The 20,030-nt window shown below is 38.2% G+C and overlaps 1 protein-coding gene and 1 pseudogene across 2 annotated transcripts in view; one reads left to right on the plus strand and one right to left on the minus strand.

The window, feature by feature from the left end:
* The window catches only part of FAR1 (fatty acyl-CoA reductase 1), a 75,537-nt gene extending 55,745 nt beyond the window's left edge, over window positions 1–19,792 (minus strand). Inside the window, exons 1-2 of one of the 2 annotated variants that reach the window (XM_024757001.1) lie at window positions 19,659–19,792; window positions 17,840–17,937 (exon numbers count right to left, since the gene is read on the minus strand). The gene's annotated coding sequence lies outside the window, so the exon portion shown is untranslated. The remainder of the gene's footprint in view (window positions 1–17,839; window positions 17,938–19,658) is intronic. The other variant, XM_024757000.1, reaches the window with a different exon arrangement.
* Window positions 7,187–7,557, plus strand: LOC112407610 (40S ribosomal protein S24 pseudogene; annotated as a pseudogene).
* Window positions 19,793–20,030: the final 238 nt, after the last annotated feature.

Raw genomic sequence — 20,030 nt, forward strand, 5'->3', positions numbered from 1 at the left:
TGGCCCTGTTATAAACTGCTTCCTGATAAACAAGGTAGGCCCCCTTTGTGGAAACAAGCCTTTCAGATAACCCAATGCCATGATGTAGTGGGGACCTTTGGGCTCTGAGTCTAGCAGGGCTGGGCTGGAATCCAGGCTCATCCATTTATCTTGGGGGTGAGCTTACTTATCTGTTTGTTTCTGTAGTTTCCTCATCTCTAAAACATATAGACAGCATATACATCCCCACCCCTTCACTTCATAGCATCTGTGTAAGGATTAAGGCTGGGCACATAATTACATTTCCTTATTCATCTTCCCCATACTTCTTTGGCAGTGATTTCTCTGTGGTCCCTCAGCAGTCAGTCTGATCTGTAATATTTCAGTCTAAAAAACTTTAATTATCTTTTTTTATGGAAATAATCATTTAGTTATGAGTGTAATTTTTAGACTAGGAAAAAATTTTTATTACCGAAGTAAAAATAATAGCTACTTTATCTCTGGACTGTATACTGTTACAGTCACAGGCACATATACCCATTTTTTAATTCTGGGAAGGAAATTAATGATTTTAGGAGAAGTAGGTTTAAACCAAACCTCTGAGGACTAAAGAAGGAAAGAGGTGGTTCAACTTATACTGATATGAAACACAGCATTCATGATTAACTTTAAAAGCCAAGATGTAATATTCTGTATGATATACCACCTTTCATGGAAAAGGAATGAAAAAATGAATGCATATGTTTATAAATACACAGATTTTTCTGGCAAAAAAGCCAGAAAACTGGTAATAATGGTTGCCTCTGGGAGGGAGAACTGGATAACTAGGGAAGAAAAATGACGGGCACTTGCTTTTCACTATACACACTATATATCCTTTTGCACAATTTAAAATTATATACAAAGTGCATGTGTTATATATTTTAAACTACTGGTGCAGAAAGAAACATACAGGTAGAGCCAGTAAACAGAAAAATCAGAAGGTACCAAAAAAAATATTTGAAAGCGTATATTTTCCCATCAATTAGCCAGCCTATACTATCTTTTGTCGTCTAACAATTTACAAACTCACTTTCATCTATGAGGAAAAAAGTACGAAAAATCTTTTCTAAAGTGAAAAATAAAAGACGAGCATTGTGTTAAGAAAAAAAGTGTAATATCGTTCTTCTGCTAATCTTTATTACTTGAGTTTTTATTTCATTTCTTTATTATATGGCAAACCTACTAGATTAAAAACCAGATGATGTTTTAACTATGAAACTGTTGTTTAACAAGACTTTAGCAGGCTGGATTTCCTAAATGGAATGTGAGAAATTCTTCCCCCGTCTGGATAATGTTGATCTTTGGATCAGATACCACTCTCTCCCATCTCCTGAGAGGACCCCTACGCTCACAATGTTCACCAAGGAGTCAAGTACACAGAATTACCAAACACAGTTCTGCAGTGAAGTTCTGCAGTGAGACTGGCTCTACCTATATGTTTCTTTCTGCACCATTATTTATTGAACATACAGTAAAAACTGACAAAAGGTAATTGTAAGAACTCTTAGTTCCTTGTTTTAGCTGCTATAAATTTATTTAGGGAAACTAAGCACTGAATATGAAAATCTCTAGATAATGTCTAAACATTCATTCCAGCTTCCTATAAATTTCCACCTACAGCTACACCTTAAAGTAGGATCTACTTAGTTGTCTTCCTCTTAAAAAGTGACTCCTCTGTGCCTCTAGCATGTAAACAAACCCAAAGTAAATAACCTACCAATGGAGACAGTGGGGAGAGCAAAGAGACAAAGAATAAGCTATTTCATCTATCTTTTTATTGAGAGTCACTGATTGACTCCCAATCAGGGGCAATTCTGTGTTTAACACAGACACATCCAATGCTGTTTTGTCTTATAATCCTACTACACCTCTAAGCTGGAGGACCACTTGGCAGGAGTACTGGAGGAAATTCAAGCAGCAGTAGACAGAATGCTGAGCTAAATGGTCTTTTAATATCCCTTAGATTCCATGGCTGAATAAGTAAAATAAATAAAAGAATTTCAAATATCCTTAAAAGAGGGGGAATTAATTCCAAAATATTCTAAACCAAGAGTTGGCAAAGGTTTCTGTAAAGGGTCAAGTAGTAAATATTTTCAGCTTGTGGGCCATACAATCTTAGTAGCAACTACTCCATTCTGCCATTTGGGGCACAAAATCAGCCATGAACAGTAAGTAAACAAATGGGCACGGCTCTGTTTCAATAAAACTTTATTCACAAAGACAGGAAAACAGTTTGCAGGTCACAGTTTGCCAACCCCTGTTCTAAATAAAGATTCTGAATATTCCACATTCAGAAAAATGAACTACTAAGAAAGGCATCAATGGGAAACCAGCACAGTCTAAATATCCATTGCCTATGATTTCACTATTACTAGAGTTACTATGCATATCACTCTAAAATGGACAGTAAATAATTGATATAATATTTCCAAAACAAAAACAATAAATGAATGACAGGCTTCAGAAACACAGATATGTCAGAGACTAAACACAACACAAAGACATGACCTATAGCCTTTTTCAAGGTGTACTTAAAAATGTGTATTTTAAAAAAGAGAGCCCATTAAGATAAGATGTTCAGGGGTGAAGCTTGGGCGATATTATTTTGGAGAAAAGGCTACAAGTGAAGAAGAGCACAGAATATAATCCTGTCGCAGACTCAGAAACCCTAGACCGCTACCATGTTCAAAAAAATCTTGATATAATAATCAAAAAATAACACAGAATTTAAAGAGGTCAAGAGTTAACCCAACACTGTTGCAGGATACAAAGCTTTGTTTATATACTGTGTACAGGTCTAAAACTACATAGATTATTCTTTTCTACATAAAAGTATAACATTACTTATAATTTTATGTAGCCAAACGTTATATACATGGCTAAGGGAACAGGAATGGAAGCAGAAAAGAGACTACGCACATGGAAAATATCACAGAATTATGAAAATTCCCCAAAAAGCTGCACTGAGCTACAATGACCATGAGGGGATTCCATATACATACTTCTGCTTCCTCATTATTTTTCCTTTTCGTTTGCTTTTCCACTAAAAGGGAAATAGAAATTAGGTATCTGTAACTGATGGGAATTAATAACTCTCTAATCCAGAAGTTCATGAACAGGCTTGGGTGGTGGCAGGGAAATCCAAGAACGTGTTAAAGTTTCATGCAAAATATTGTTTTGAGTGTGTTTATGTGTGTGTGTACAAGTGTGCACTCCCATGCATATATCTGTACATTTTTTCTAGGGGAAAAATCCACTGTTCTTATCAGATTCTCAAAAGGGTCAATGAGCGTAAACAGTAAAAAAAACTACTATCAAATTTTATGTGTAGTATGTATGTATGCTAGAGAGAAAGGGTACCTAAACTGCAGAGAATAGAGCTTCATGGTCACTGATTAAAAACCCCATTCACATCTAATCTGGAGTAAAAATGTTTAAATGGTTAAAACATAATTATATCAATCTCCCTTGAAGCCTGTTATGGATTGAACTGTGTTCCCCCTAAAAAGATACGTTGAAATCCTAATCCCTAGGACTTCAGAATGTGACCTTATTTGGAAATGGGGTTGTTGAAGGTGTAATTAGTTAAGGTAAATGATATAACACTGGAGCAGAATGGGTCTCTAATCCAACATCACTGGTGTCCTTATAAGAGGACACCATCTATGTAAAGACATAGATATACACAGGGAGAACTCCACCTGACAACAAAAGCAGAGACTGGAATTACACAGCTACAAGCCAAGGAATATCAAAATTGCTAAGAAAAAACTAGGAAGAGGCAAGGAAGAATTCCCTCACAGGTTTCAGACAGAGCATGGATTTTGGACTTCTAACCTCCAGAACTGTGAGACAATAAATATCTGTTGTTTTAAGCCACCCAGTTTGTAGTACTTTGTTACAGCAGCCCTAGGAAACTAAGAGAAGGCCAAATACCACAGTAACTAAAATTAAGGTACAGAGCAAAAGGCCTTCTAAAGATGATCATATGCTCTCACGACATAATAAACATATCATGGACACTTTCCAACAAACATGACAGTTTCAATTACCAAAATACATTCTACTAAATAGTTAAGGATGGAATGGCTTTTCCAAATGGGTACAGGAAAGAATGATAGAAAAAAGTTTTATATATCAAAGGTAAAGACCAAAATAAAGTTAATGTTCAGATCCCAGAACAAACCATTGCGGTATATCACTGACTGTACATCTGTACACTGACAAATCTCAGTATATAGTAGCAGATTCAGGGAAAGTAGTGTTCTGATTATCTATTGCTATGTAACAAAATCACTCTAAAACAACATCTTAAAGCAACAATAATCATTTTTATTCTCTCTCATAGTTTCTGAGAGTTAGGAATTTGGGAATGGCTCAAATAAGCAGTTTTAGCTGAACAGTTCTAGCTCCTATCTTAGAGCCTCTTCACGTGGTCTGTCCACATGAGGCAGTCTGGGTTTCCTTATAGCATGGCAATCTCAGGCTATACTGATGAAAAGCTGTTGAAGACTTCAAGACCAGTATTTTAGTGAGCTGGATAGAAGCTCACCTTTTCTGACCTCACCTTATTGCTCACAAGTGATTCACAAGAACACCCAAATACAAGGGAAGGGAACATAACTCCACCTCAGGATGAGAGAATGGTCAAGGTCACAAGAACATGTGAGAAGGGACACATTGTTACAACTACTTTTAGAAAATACAATCTGCCACAAAGAATATGGTAAAGTAACTGCTCATTACTCCTGAGATGGTCAACCATTTGAAACTGTCCCATAGGTTAACAGAAACTGATGACTAAAAGAAATTCTTGAGCTTGTCTTACAGAACAGCAGCTAAGGGAACAGCTTATTAAAAACCCCCCTGATTGTAATATGCTTTCACTGATCGAGCTCATCTTAATTATTTCTTTTGGCTCCTTACCCACCACCTATAGGTAACACCTCTGTCGTATGGGTCCCTACAGTATTGGGGGCTTATGCTGTTTTCCAGAAACTTGGAGTCAGCTCTTATCCAGTTCAAGCCGGCTAAGATTTTTGGTTGGGACCACTGACCCTAAAACTGGGCCTGCAAAGGTGTCCAATAAATAACCTTTTGATGTCAGAGGACTCAAAACTCCACCCTCAGATCATGCTAAGTGCCTCCATTTTTGAACATGCATCTCAAGAAGAAGCATGTAACTCAGATATGCCTGCAAAGAACACCAATTACCTCACCTTTTCCCCACCTCCAATCACCTTTCCCCATGCCTAATACCACCCTGCTTCTTTATCCCATAAATATTTCAAACCCCTTGCCTTCAGGGAGGCAGATCTGAGATCTGCTCTCCTGTCTCCTGTCTCCTCACTTGGCTGTCTCCTGAATAAACCCTTTCTCTGCTGCAAACCTCGGTGTCTCAGCGTTTGGCTTGCTGCACATCAGGCAAACAAACCTGGTTCGGTAACACATTTAATCCATGTTCAAGTTACCCAAAATGCCTTAAAAAAAATATGGCCCCATGGGCCTCATACTTCTAAGTACAGATGATCCTTGAACAACACAGGTTTAAACTACATGGGTGCACTTATGCACAGATTTTTTCCAACAAATGCATATTACAGCATTATACAACCTGCAGTTGGTTGAACCTGAGGAGGCAGAACCACAGATACAGAGAGCCAACTGTAAAATTACACACAGATTTTTTTGACTTCTAGGAAGACTGGCACCCATAACCTCCACTGCTGCTCCAGGGTCAACTGATTTTGCCCACCAAATAATCTCATTCACTGAATAAAAATTTCACTTTCCCATATTCACTTAATTGTGAACTTATAACCAGTAGATTTCTACTTGGAGTTGACATACTTGTAGCCAAAAACAAGCCAACTCATTTTAGTTAGACTATTAAGAGGCCTCATATTATAGGTAAGCATATATTTTCTTTTAAATTTTTTCACAGAGCCTCATCTGGAGGCATATCGGGAACCACTGGTATAGCGTCTTTTTACTATATTTTAATAACTCTAGAATATTTAGTGTTTTGATCAAGACTCAACATAAAAGAAAACCTCTGCAAGTGAACTGTAAACAACAAAAGAAGGACTAAAAAATGCAAACTCAAAATGTACAAGTTGATAAGAATAGTGGGTTCCTTTTTCTTTTCAAAAATTAAGGCTTACAAAGCATTTTTCAACAAACAAAAGAATAACTCTAGCATCTTGGTTTTCAATAAAAGATGCTAGTGTCCAACCCTGTTGTAAGCACCCATTGAAGTGAATATAATGGCCACTCTGTTTGCCTACACAGACACTGATATGCCAATATTTAACTCTCTATATCCAATCTTCCCCAATTTCTACGACACATCTTGGTAAGGAATCTCAGTAGGCTCGTTAGTTCTTAGGGCACTACACAACTATTTTGTATACTGATGTTACTCTGTAAGCATGGCACTTTGGCAAGTTAAAATGCCTCTAAAACCTCATTATCCTGGAAAATATTAAACGTTAAGAAAAATCAGACTCAGAATTCCTTTGAGTGATGTAAAAATCAAACACAAAAACATCCTTAAAAGTCAAGTTCTACTTCATCAGAGAGGAAATGTCCATTCTACAGCATTAAAATTATTTGCTGACAAGAAAACTTAAATTTTTTAGCAATACCCATTTTCCTTTGTTTCTGTCCTCCAGGCCTGTATACCAGTAGGGTAACTTCTCTACTGTAAAGCCTACAGAAGAAGGGCTGTGCTCTTGTTAACACAGTTTGGCAATAAACAGTTCCACAGCTTGCAAAACGTGTATCCAATTCCATTCTGGGAGAAAACAATCTTAAAAAAGTAACCTCCAAAAGTCATACATGATATTCTTTAGATCAACTATTGTGCTACAGACTCCTTACCTTAATAAAAATGTTTTCATGTTAAATATTGTAATTTTTATCCTAACACTTTCAGACTCAAAAAAGTGATATACAATATACAAAGGCATACTAGTATTTTAAGTGTATTAGCAAAGATAAGGCTTCTTAAACTTCTCCAATACAACACAGAAATCGAAATATCCCATTTTGCTTAAAAACTCATTAAAGTTGTGCATCTGACTCCATAATATACCTAAGAATTAATATAAAAATATTTCACTCTTTTTCTCTCTGGCTGCTTGAAGATCAGCAGCCATCATAAAATGACACAGTAGCTCTCCAGACCAGGAAGTTCATGACCAACCAACTACTTCAGCAGATCATCGACATCCTTCACCCTGGGAAGGCAAAAGTAGCTAAGAGAGAGATTCAGGAAAAACTAGCCAAGATGTACAAGACCACACCAGATGTCATCTTTGGATGTGGATTCAGAATCCATTTTGGCGGTGGCAAGACAACTGGCTTTGGCAGGATTTACGATTCCTTGGACTACAGAAAGAAAAATGAACCCTAACATAGATGTGCAAGACATGGCCTGCATAAGAAAAACACCTCAAGGAAACAGCAAAAGGAACGAAGAACAGAATGAAGAAAGTCAAGAGGACTGCAAAGGCCAATGTTGGTGCTGGGTAAAAGTGAGCTGGAGATTGGACAACAGAAGGAGTAAACACTCTGCAGTGACTGTATCTGTGGTGACAGTGCAGATTTTTCATGAGACGATTAATAAACTAAGAACTTTTACGTGAAAATATATACACATTTCAAATTACTCGGCAAAATTGATTTTAACATGAAAATGTTCCATGTATACCGCGAACATTACATGTAGACGTACACATACAAGTTTACCCAAAAAACTGACTCAGGCAGATTACTAATCATGTATCTTGTGTGGTCTGATTTAAAACTACCAAAGCCTATTCATGAAGATTAGTAACTTTAAGAACAAGTTGTTAGAATCAGGTATTTCACTGGTTACAGAAGTAGACTTTGTTTGAAAGCTGTTTATACTCAGTCTGATTATTATAGCAAATAACCTGCAACTCTTAACTATGGAAAAGTGCTTTGAAGCTCCTGCTGTATGCTGTTATTTCCTCTCCATTTCTCTTGTATCACTTTCTTATGAAGCCTTCTGAATCTGTTCCCAAGGCTGAACCTAAAAACAGGCTCTAGTCCACCAAGGCAGCATTTTCCAAATTGTGGTAAATGGGGCTGGGATGCTGTACATTTTATCCCCAACCAGGAGAGCTACAAAGTGCATTAGCATATCAAAGACCTACAAAATGTACTGAGGTAAAGAAACTCCTAGACCTCTTTTTTTTAATTTAATTTTTTTTATACAGCAGGTTCTTATTAGTTATCCATGTTATACATATTAGTGTATACATGTCAATCCCAATCGCCCAATTCATCACACACCCCCCCCCCCCCCCCCGCCGCTTTCCCCCCTTGGTGTCCATACGTTTGTTCTCTACATCTATGTCTCAATTTCTGCCCTGCAAACCGGTTCATCTGACCTCTTTTTAAGGCTGGCCTTTCACCAATTTCCCAACACCGCTAGGGAAACAATGCTCCTGAAAAGCTCATTATTGCCACATCAGCCTTCTAAGGTAATGACTATACAAACATGGAGCAAACCTCCCATGGTCTACAAATTATTTAGAAAGCATGACCTTCCATTGATCCACAAGGCTACTTATGAATAAACTATAAAGCCAGTTATTAAAAGTTGCAAATATGAGTATGTTATTAGAATGTACCGAAAACTTCAGTTTGTATACAAGTAATAACTCTGCTTGCTGCAACTCACAATGCTCCAAATATGCACACTCAAAACCTGGAATTCTGTAATTTTCAAGAGGAGCAATCAATCATTGTCAGTGAAACTGGTCATGGTTTTCAATTATCATTATTCTTACTTCTAATTAAGTTGAGCTTAATTATTATCATTTTAGTTGTTTTATTAAACCAGGAGAATGTGTTATATAATTCCATCACTAGAATTTGAGACCTACAGTTTTCTAACTAGTCTAGACTTTAAGATAAGTATATTTTTGTGATTCAAACAGGAACCACCCATTTCCCTAACTGCTGAAGAAAGTCCCTCTCTCCCCCAAAATGCTTATACCTTGACAATTTAGTTGTTATTATTCCACTAGAAAATGGGAATTACTGAGCTAAAGAATGACCCAGCTAAAGGGCCAGGATTAAAAGAGCTGGAGGGTCACCGTTCTAAAGGTCTTTACCCCAGCTATAGGCGCAGGTCTTCTCCCTGGTCACCAGGTCCACACCAACCAAATGTGGCATGAGGACTTGGAATCAGAGCTCTTCGTGGAAGTAATAGAAACTTCTCTGAACTTGAATGTCAATGATCCCTCCAGTCTCTAGTTTTGAGTAGGAAGCTTCCAGGAATCTCTTTAAACAACTGAATCCCATAACAAAGCCTCTTCTCAAAAATCTTCCTGGTCTAGCTTTAAAACCTTGCCAGGTTCTTATGTAAAGCTTGCAACAAACAAAATGCTGTCAAGCATAGAAAGGTACAGAAAACAGGAGGGAAGTGTTTGATGACTTTGTGGATTCTTAGAATCTCTTTCCAGCTCTGAAACTGACTTAACGCATCTAAGAAGCCCAGCGAATTCTTAGTCAATTTATCAATTGAGAATCAAAGTCACAATGCTAAAAACTCTGTCAAGATATTTCCTTCTCCAGAAACTGAGATCCAGAATGAAAAGGCAGCCAAGATAAATAAGAGCAACAGACTACACTGTTGTGACTGCCACTAACCACGTGACCTTGGGCAAGTCAATTAATTGCTCTGATCAGTCATAAAATTCACTGAAGCGGAGGCTAAATCACTGATGGATAAATCCTCTTCTAGCTCTCAAAGTCTATGTATTACTGTATATTAGAATAAGTTATTTCCTAGTAATACATTAGATACTCAGAAAATTATTAACTCCAATGGGTCACAAGGTTATCACTTTAAAGCCATACACCTAATATTCACTGACCTTCAAATAACCTATGCTCTGCTCTGCAGTCAAATGTCTCATTTAGCAGCTAACTGATCTGTTCCTATCTCCTAAGGATTCTGCTTATGCTAATAACCATTATTATGATTATATTTTAGGTACAATCCACAAATTTTTAAAACCCCATACTTCTCACCTCACACAGGTCAGAATGGCCATCATCAAAAAAAAAAAAATCCTCAAACAATAAATGCTGAAGAGAGTGTGGAGAAAAGGGAACCCTCTTGCACTGTTGGTGGGAATGTAAACTGATACACCCACTATGAAGAACAGTATGGAGGTTCCTTAAAAAACTAAAAGTCGAACTACCATACGACCCAGCAATCCTACTACTGGGCATATACCCTGAGAAAACCATAATTCAAAGAGTCATGTACCACAATGTTCACTGCAGCACTATTTACAATAGCCAGGACATGGAAGCAACCTAAGTGTCCACTGACAAATGAATGGATAAAGAAGATGTGGCACATATATACAATGGAATATTACTCAGCCATAAAAAGAAACGAAATTGAGTTATTTGTAGTGAGGTAGATGGACCTACAGTCTGTCATACAGAATGAAGTAAGTCAAAAAAAGAAAAACAAATACCGTATGCTAACACATATATATGGAATCTAAAAAAAAAAAATGGTTCTGATGAACCCAGGGGCAGGCCAGGAATAAAGACGCAGATGTAGAGAATGGACTTGAGGACACGAGGAGGGGGAAGGGTAAGCTGGGACAAAGTGAAAGAGTAGCACTGACATATATACACTACAAAATGTAAAATCGATAGCTCGTGGGAAGCAGGCGCATCAAAAGGGGAGATCAGCTCAGTGCTTTGTGACCACCTACAGGGGTGGGATAGGGAGGGTGGGAGGCAGACGCAAGAGGGAGGGGATATGGGGATATATGCATACATACAGCTGATTCATTTTGTTATACAGCAGAAACTAACAAACCATTGTAAAGCAATTATACTCCAATAAAGATGTTAAAAAAAAAAACATACTTCTAAGAAATATATTTAGGCCCATCCTTCAAACTAGATGGACAATAAACACTTATGATCTCAGGGCTCTACAGAGAATCAATCCTCTGTCAGACCAATACATGTTTCTAAGCCTCTGTGTATCATATCTAGGAGTTGTTTTAACACAAATGTGAACCTCAAAATATTTTAACAGATCCTTTCCTCCACAGATCTTAACTATTTAAGGGCAAGAGAGGTCAAAGAAGATTTTCCTTTACCTCTGAAAAAGTGGTATTTATGTATTTATTCATTCTTAAATCATATTCTACTTCACCTTAATTCAGGATGGATAGCAGCCATTATATAAAGTTCCATACACTTATTCCAAAATCTTTGGTAAAATCATTCCTACATATTCAAACTGGCTACAGCTTGTTTTCCCCCAAGAATGCAATTAAGAATTGGTCTTTTAAAAAATTAGGCATTTGCATAATGAATTTTATAATTTCACTCAATAATGAAAAACACTTGTTTGACTCAAAATTCCTGCAATGACCACTGCTAAGAATGCAGGTGTCGAAGGATCACTGATAGTTGAGAAAATTTTGCAAAGTTCTTCAGAAGCTGGTTATGACGCTATGCTTGGAGATTTTGTGAATATGGTGGAAAAAGGAATCACCGATCCAACTAAGGTTGTAAGAAGTGCATTACTGGATGCTGCTAGAGTGGCCTCTCTGTTAACTACAGTAGAAGTCGTAGTCACAGAAATTCCTAAAGAAGAGAAAAGAAGAGAAGGATCCTGGAATGGGCGGAATGGGTGGGATGGGAGGTGGGATGGGAGGTGGCATGTCCTAATTCCTAGAATAGTGTTTTACCATCATTAATGAGATGTGAAAGGAAGCTCAAGGCAGCGTTCCTCACCAATAACTTTAAGAGAGGTCAGTTGAAGGAGATGACTGAAGAAAAGGCTGGCTGATGTTTAAGAAAATCACTATAACCATCAGTTACTGGTTTCAGTTGACAACATAGAATGGTTTACTGCTGTCATTGTCCATACCTACAGATAATTTATTTTGTATTTCTGAATAAAGACATTTGCACATTCCTGGTAAATGAGTATAAGAGCCATGTACCAATGTACTGCTTTCAACTTAAATCACTGAGGCATTTTTACTACTATTCTATTAAAATCAGGATTTTAGTGATTGCCATCAACAGATGAGAAGTTAAGAAGCAGCCTTTCTGTGAAGAGTAAGAATAATTGTGTACAGAGTAGAGCAATATCCAATTATGTGAAAACGTTTGTGTAATAAAAATTGTTTAAAGTTAAAAAAAACAAAAACACTTGTATGTAAAAGGTGAAAAGCACAAAGAAATAAATAAAGTTGAATTTTAGCAGTATGCTATCTGCCTATACATTAAAGAATGGATTATTAAACCAGAATCTGTAAACCTTCAAAGATATCTGAATGGGTTTCGAAAGTCTTATTATCAGCCTCCTGAAATTATTAGAAAAACTAAGTGTATATGTATATTTTTTCTGAGGAGAAGAGATAGCACAAAGCTTTGAGATGCTCAAAGAAGTTTATGACCTTTGACTAAGACTCTGCATTATGGGATATATTTTAAGATTTTAATTCTCAGTTAATAGTTCAAAGTTTTTAAGTCAATACTCCAAAATAATAAGATATAGTGGTAAGAATTCCTTACATTCAAGAAGGATTTCTCATGTGGCTGCCATGCCACATGGCAGCAAAATTCCATAAAGAACAAGAATGATCTAGACTAGATATCTCAAAGTAATCTTAAAACTGTCAAACAGTTAAAACTTAAACACACGCACACATACATACACACACTCCACCAATGTCATTTCCCACTTAGAATCTCTAATACTGGCATATGATCTTACGTTGCTACATTCTGTTTTATACATGTATATTCAGTCTCTCCAACTACTTATCCCTGTCATTTACCATCATTAATGAGATGTGAAAGGAAGCTCAAGGCAGCGTTCCTCACCAATAACTTTAAGAGAGGTCAGTTGAAGGAGATGACTGAAGAAAAGGCTGGCTGATGTTTAAGAAAATCACTATAACCATCAGTTACTGGTTTCAGTTGACAACATAGAATGGTTTACTGCTGTCATTGTCCATACCTACAGATAATTTATTTTGTATTTCTGAATAAAGACATTTGCACATTCCTGGTAAATGAGTATAAGAGCCATGTACCAATGTACTGCTTTCAACTTAAATCACTGAGGCATTTTTACTACTATTCTATTAAAATCAGGATTTTAGTGATTGCCATCAACAGATGAGAAGTTAAGAAGCAGCCTTTCTGTGAAGAGTAAGAATAATTGTGTACAGAGTAGAGCAATATCCAATTATGTGAAAACGTCTGTGTAATAAAAATTGTTTAAAGTTAAAAAAAACAAAAACACTTGTATGTAAAAGGTGAAAAGCACAAAGAAATAAATAAAGTTGAATTTTAGCAGTATGCTATCTGCCTATACATTAAAGAATGGATTATTAAACCAGAATCTGTAAACCTTCAAAGATATCTGAATGGGTTTCGAAAGTCTTATTATCAGCCTCCTGAAATTATTAGAAAAACTAAGTGTATATGTATATTTTTTCTGAGGAGAAGAGATAGCACAAAGCTTTGAGATGCTCAAAGAAGTTTATGACCTTTGACTAAGACTCTGCATTATGGGATATATTTTAAGATTTTAATTCTCAGTTAATAGTTCAAAGTTTTTAAGTCAATACTCCAAAATAATAAGATATAGTGGTAAGAATTCCTTACATTCAAGAAGGATTTCTCATGTGGCTGCCATGCCACATGGCAGCAAAATTCCATAAAGAACAAGAATGATCTAGACTAGATATCTCAAAGTAATCTTAAAACTGTCAAACAGTTAAAACTTAAACACACGCACACATACATACACACACTCCACCAATGTCATTTCCCACTTAGAATCTCTAATACTGGCATATGATCTTACGTTGCTACATTCTGTTTTATACATGTATATTCAGTCTCTCCAACTACTTATCCCTGTCCTACAGTAGATTATTATCTCTAATTTCTCTTGCTCAGAACAGTATAATATACAAGTCTCAAATATATTTATATGAAGAAATTTCCACTTCACTTAGATTAGCATGCCTATTGTTGCATTGTATGGTAATAACAGGAAAAAATGTCTAGGGACTTGTTTCAAAATTAAGAAGGGGGAGGGGAGTGGGTGGAGATACAGATAAAACAAGATTGACCACAAGTTGAAAAATGTTAAAGCTGGTGATATGCATATTATTATATTTTTATGTTTTCAATTTTCCATAATACAAAGTTTAAAGACATTGGCCTCGCCTATTAGAACAGAGAGCTTCTTAAAGACAGGTGCAGGAGCTTTCCTCTTTGTACATCTGCCCAGTAGAGAGCAGTTACTTTGCTAAACACATTTCATTCTTTATGTGAAAGGCAGCAGTACTATCCTTCAATGAAACTTCAACAACTCTTTGATGGTATTTTATTTAAACAATTCTTTTATTAACCCAGATAAAACATATTCATTCATTCACTACTTACTGGATACCTGCTTTTCTCAGATATCCTGTCTTGATAAATGGAGGATATAAAAAGTAATTCATACTCTCTAATAAATTAAGAATCTGACAATACCCTCAAGGATCCATGGGAAAAAGGGCAGGGAGGGAAGACAGGGAGATGAAGGGAAAGAAAAAATAGTAAAAAGCAACAAATACAGTATTTTAAGAAAGGGCTCTAAGGCATTCGCATTTTTAATTAGAAAGAAGGCATACAGTTTCTTTAAGCTAGATAGGTCTAAAAGTTCCCTTCCCCACTCTATTCTACAGATGAGGAAACTAAAGCTCAGAGAGGGGAAGTGACTTGCCTCAAGTTACACATCAAGTTGCTAACAAAACCAAAAGTAAAATTCAGATCTGCTCATTCACAGTGCAATGTGAATTTTCTACATAAAAAACTTTCTCCTACCCCATAATATTCACTACCAAAAGAGAATGACTATTTTATTATTAATATACACTTCAATTCTGTATTCTACCATACTAAAAAAAAAAAAGCAATACACTAAGTAAAGGGAGGAGGCTGGGTAGAAAATGCAAACAAACTGCTAAGACAGTTATACATGAATACTATATGCACATACCACACTTCCTTAATTCTGAGACACATTTGACTTTAAGACATAGTATCCATTTTGTAAACATTTTTTTAAAAATATAGACACTGTAAAATCTTCATTTCAAAAAATATTAAAATGTGAAAACACACACCTCTAAAGCAATGAAATATAACGCACCCTATAAGACACAAAAATCACTATCATTTAAGACCCCATGTCACAGGCATAAACACACAGAGCAAGAGTCCCATCTTCTAAAGTAACAAATAGTTACTAAATACCTAAGGCTATGTGGCATTTTTTTCAGTTGTCTGTATTAATAAACAAGTCCTTTTTGCCATACATCTCATACGCATGAGCTCTGGAGTCAGAGAAAGCAAACTGGAATCTCCAGCTCTGCCACTTAGCTCTCTGGCCTTTGGAAAGTTACTAATTTCTCCAAATCTCATTCTCTTCATAAAATAAGATAACCACCTTAGAGAACTACCTGAGAATTAAATGTAATAATTTATTTAAGGAACATAGTACAGTGCCTAGATGAAATGTTAAGTTTCCTTCCACAGTTCCTATGGACCAAATGAAATTAAAACTAAAAACTACGTCCCATTCTTGACTTATAAGATGGGAATAAATCTGTATTAACCCTAGGGCAAATACTACTAATTTGCTTTGGAATAATTACTTGATAAGAAAAGCTTATTTTCTTGAAATTTCTCTCTTTTCTTCTTCAAACTGGGAACAGAAAACAATGACAAATTTTAAGTGTTTAAGTTAAACTTGTTATATGTAAACTCAGCACTTTCATGTTGCCTTACTGAACTGAGACTCTAAGCCCAATACAAACCCACTGAAGAGAGGAACTATAAGCCTACGTGTGGGAGGAGAGAAGGGTATAAGGCCAAAAAGACACATTTAAAATGACTCAAAGTACGACTGGTTTGGTTTTTTTTAACCTTAAATTCATTTATTAAACAATGTTCAGAAAAGCCAAGACCATATCTCCATGATTCAGGATGCTTTAGTAACCTGATCCCTCAGATTAAGCAAATGTAGTTTCAGGTTGTTTCCAACAATAACAAGTCATTGCCAAGATGGGACTGTGCCTAGCAAAGTGGCTCATATGCAGTAGACACTGAAATAAGACCATCTTCTCTCCCACCCCAAACATAGTACAGACTAGACCACCCACATATTCTCTCACTATTAGTTCATTTTAGTTGAATGATTTTTCCCCACTAATGATAAAAATAACAATGCTTTTTTTTAAACTTGGAAAAATACAAAAAGTACCAGCATTTTTAAACTACCCATGATCTTACCAGCCAATAACTAAAATATTACAAAAGGACATACCAACATCTTTCCTATGAATTTGACCATAATTATGATCATACCAAACTTTAAATTTGTACAGAGCACTTGCCACTAAACACAATTAACTACCAGTCCGTATGTTAGTATCTTCATCATGGCTTTCTTGAGACCAAATTCACACTGTTTTTCCTCACTTAACTCAATGGTTTCTTCTCAATCTTTCCTCTTCTGAGTCTCTACATATTTTGCTGATGATCACTTCCTCTTTCTTAAAACTCTATCCTAAGTTTCCCTAAACAGTATATTCCTCAGTGTCTACAAAAGTCTCTCCAACTAATCTTTTTCTGTTTCTTCACTGGCTCTCTTCTGTTAACTCCTGACAATCTCTAAAACATGGCTCAGTCCTGACTTTGAAGTTGCTTGTCAACCTTGAATCCCTAGCACTTAATAACACAATGCCTGGCATGAAGCAGATGCTCAATTCACGTTTACTTACTGACTTTGCCAACCCTGACCTGCCACCTACTAGTTGTGTTACCTTGGTTAAATTAAATCTTTCTGAACCTCAGTTCTCTCATTTATAAAGTAGGGATAATCAAAGGAAGATGATGCTTGGAAAGCTCAAAACAGTTTCTGGCACAAAGTTGCACCCAATAAATTTTGCTATTATTATCAACATAATCTAGTACAGGAATCAAAAATATTTATTATTATATACGGTTGAACACCAAATCTACCTCTCAATAACCTAATTTACTTTCACCATATTCCTCTTATCATAACTATCAAAAAACATTTTTGTACTCTTCACTACTTATCTCCAATCCATCATCAACTATTCTAATTTTTCTCTCCTAGCCACCATACAAAACCATCATTTATCAACTAAGCTATAACAACAGACTTAGTTGATTTCTACACCTTTATATCTTCATTCATGGGCTTCCCTGGTGGCGCAGTGGTTAAGAATCCACCTGCCAATGCAGGGGACACATGTTCGAAACCTGGTCCGGGAAGATCCCACATGCTGCGGAGCAACTAAGCCCGTGTGCCTCAAGCAACTACTGAGCCTGCGCTCTAGAGGCCGCGTGCCACAACTACTGAAGCCTGCACACCTATAGCCGGTGCTCCACAACAAGAGAAGCCACCGCAATGAGAAGCCCATGCATCACAAAGAAGAGTAGCCCCAGCGCACCACAACTAGAGAAAGCCTGCGCGCGGCAACGAAGACCCAACTCAGCCAAAAATAAATAAATAAAATTTATTTTTTAAAAAATCTTCATTCAAATCTTCAATCCTCCTTAAAAACCATTTTTAGTTTGTCACTCTTGTCCACAGTTGCTTATAACATGTCCATACTACTGGAATGCCATCCTCCTATCTTGCAATAACCCATGTCCCAACTCCTAGTTCAAAAGATGGCTCAACACTCACCTCTTCCAGGAAACTTTCCCTGATTAACTCCACACCACTCAGATTACTTCTCTGCTCCGAGTCGCCTCAGCCCCTCAGCACTTAGGTACTCTGTTATACTAAGAGTAAAATGTGATCAGTGAATAGCGTTACCAAGAAATTACTTCCACAAAACTATTTCTACATCCTAAAGAATGGTCCATTACCTATAATGCTTTGTTGATTTGGTTAATTAGGAAACATCCTATATGACAAATGCCCTCTTTGGGTTTTGTCCTTAACACTATGCTACTTCGTGTTGGTAAAGAAGCACTTAACTCTTCACAATCCTTTTGTCCTATCCTCAGGCAGAAATAATACCTCAGTTGTATCACCTCCTCCTGTTTAAATCCAATGGAAATGTAGTAATGGACCATTTTCTTTTCTACTATCTTTTCCCTGCCCCCAACCTCTGCCCATACCCCGCAAATAAAACTTCCAAAGCTTTAAACAGAAAAGTAGTAGCAGTGATACCATGTTTTTCTTTCCTGTAAGTGAAAAGAACTTTGAACCTATTTAGCTACAAAACTCTTCCCAAGGCTGAAAAATTTCCCAACAAGCATGATGCATAATCAAATTCTACATCAAAATGCTTGATTCTTATAGAGTAAGAGAATTGTACTTATGTTCACTCTTACTTGTGTTACTGTAAGACATCTTGCATCATTTTTATGACACGTAACTGTTGAGAAACTCCCCTGTATTGCAGTTTTCGCAAAGTATCCTGTGATGTTGTCTTTAAACTAACACATTCTACTTTTTTTATATAAGAATTAAGCGATTCCTCACTGCCATCCAATCAAAAGCTAACAATATTTGTGCCATGGCTTGTGAGAAGATGAGTTCGTGTGCTGCTGAGGCAAAACAATGAGATGAACTGTCACACGGGTGGGAGATGGGTTGGGGAGGAAGGAGGAGGGTTGGGGAGGGAGGACAATCATCCTCAGCAGTGAGAGTTAACAAGTCTGAGAGTTTGGCCATCGATGAGTAGTGAATGAACCTATGGACCTGGCTGACTGACTCCTACCTGACAAAACCGACAGTTATTCTTGCTGACTTACTCATAAAAGATCCACACCCTTCAGTTACCATACATAAACCTACCTCGTTTGCTCCTCGTATACTTTCTCCTAACTGGCCACCTAACGCCTTCTAGTCAAACAGCCTCCAACCACACCTCACCTAAAACCTCTGCCTCTCAGTCACCTTCCGGCTTTAGTAAGTGCCTCTTACTCCAGATTCACGTGTCCCAAGCCTGTCCTCCCTTCACTCCCAGCTGATTTCCCCCCAGTCTCAATCAATGCCTACTTCCAAGAGGCCAACCACACGCCCCGGCTCCGCACCTTCTCCCCGGGCACCCTTTTCTGAGCATCACCCTATTCCCATCACTTTCTTCGTCCCCAGACCCAAAATCCTGCCATCACAGGCCTCCTTTCACTGCCACCCTCAGGCGCACAAACCTGCTCCTCCGTTAACTACTCAGCCCCACCTTCGCCACCTCTACGCGGTCTCTCCGCCCCAGGCGGCGCCCCCAGGCTCCGCGTCTGCAAACCAAACCCCTCCCTATGGCACCGCTCTCTGTCCCGGCTCTCCAGAGGGCGGTGGCCCCGCCAAGCCTCGCAGAGACCATCCGGGCAGAAGCGGGCGCCCCCCGCTCTACGCAGCCGTAGGCGGGGGCGGGGCAGCTGGTGTAGCCCCCGCCTCGGCCAGGCCTGCCTCCCCGGCTCCCAGAGCCGTGGCCCCGGCCAGGCGAGGAGGAACCCGCAGCCCGCCTCTCCGGCCCGGCGTCCCCGCCTCTCACCTAGACGCAGAGGCTCGGGCCTCGCTTTCCTCCTGGCAGTCCAGAGAGGGCTCTGTCGCCGTCGGCGTCGCGCTCCCTTCACTCGCTCTTCCACCGCCCCCGACCGGCCGCTGAAGAGCGAACGGGCGGTGGCACGCCCATTGGCTGCGGCCCGCGCTCGCGTCAGCCGGCCCCGACACGGACCTCGGAATGTGACTGGCTGACGCGGCGCCTCTTTTCCACGTCTTGTCCTGATTGGCTCCCTCGTGCCCCCTTACTAGGAGGACCGCTCACCCTCCGCCAGGCTTCGGCCTCCCACCCCCTCAACCCCGTTTCCATCCGGGCGGGAGGAGGACGGGAGCGGGCGCGGGTGAGACACGAACGGCCAATGGG

This window comes from Neophocaena asiaeorientalis, unplaced genomic scaffold, assembly GCF_003031525.2.
Source record: "Neophocaena asiaeorientalis asiaeorientalis breed wild unplaced genomic scaffold, Neophocaena_asiaeorientalis_V1.1 scaffold504, whole genome shotgun sequence".
Taxonomy (NCBI): Eukaryota; Metazoa; Chordata; class Mammalia; order Artiodactyla; family Phocoenidae; genus Neophocaena; species Neophocaena asiaeorientalis.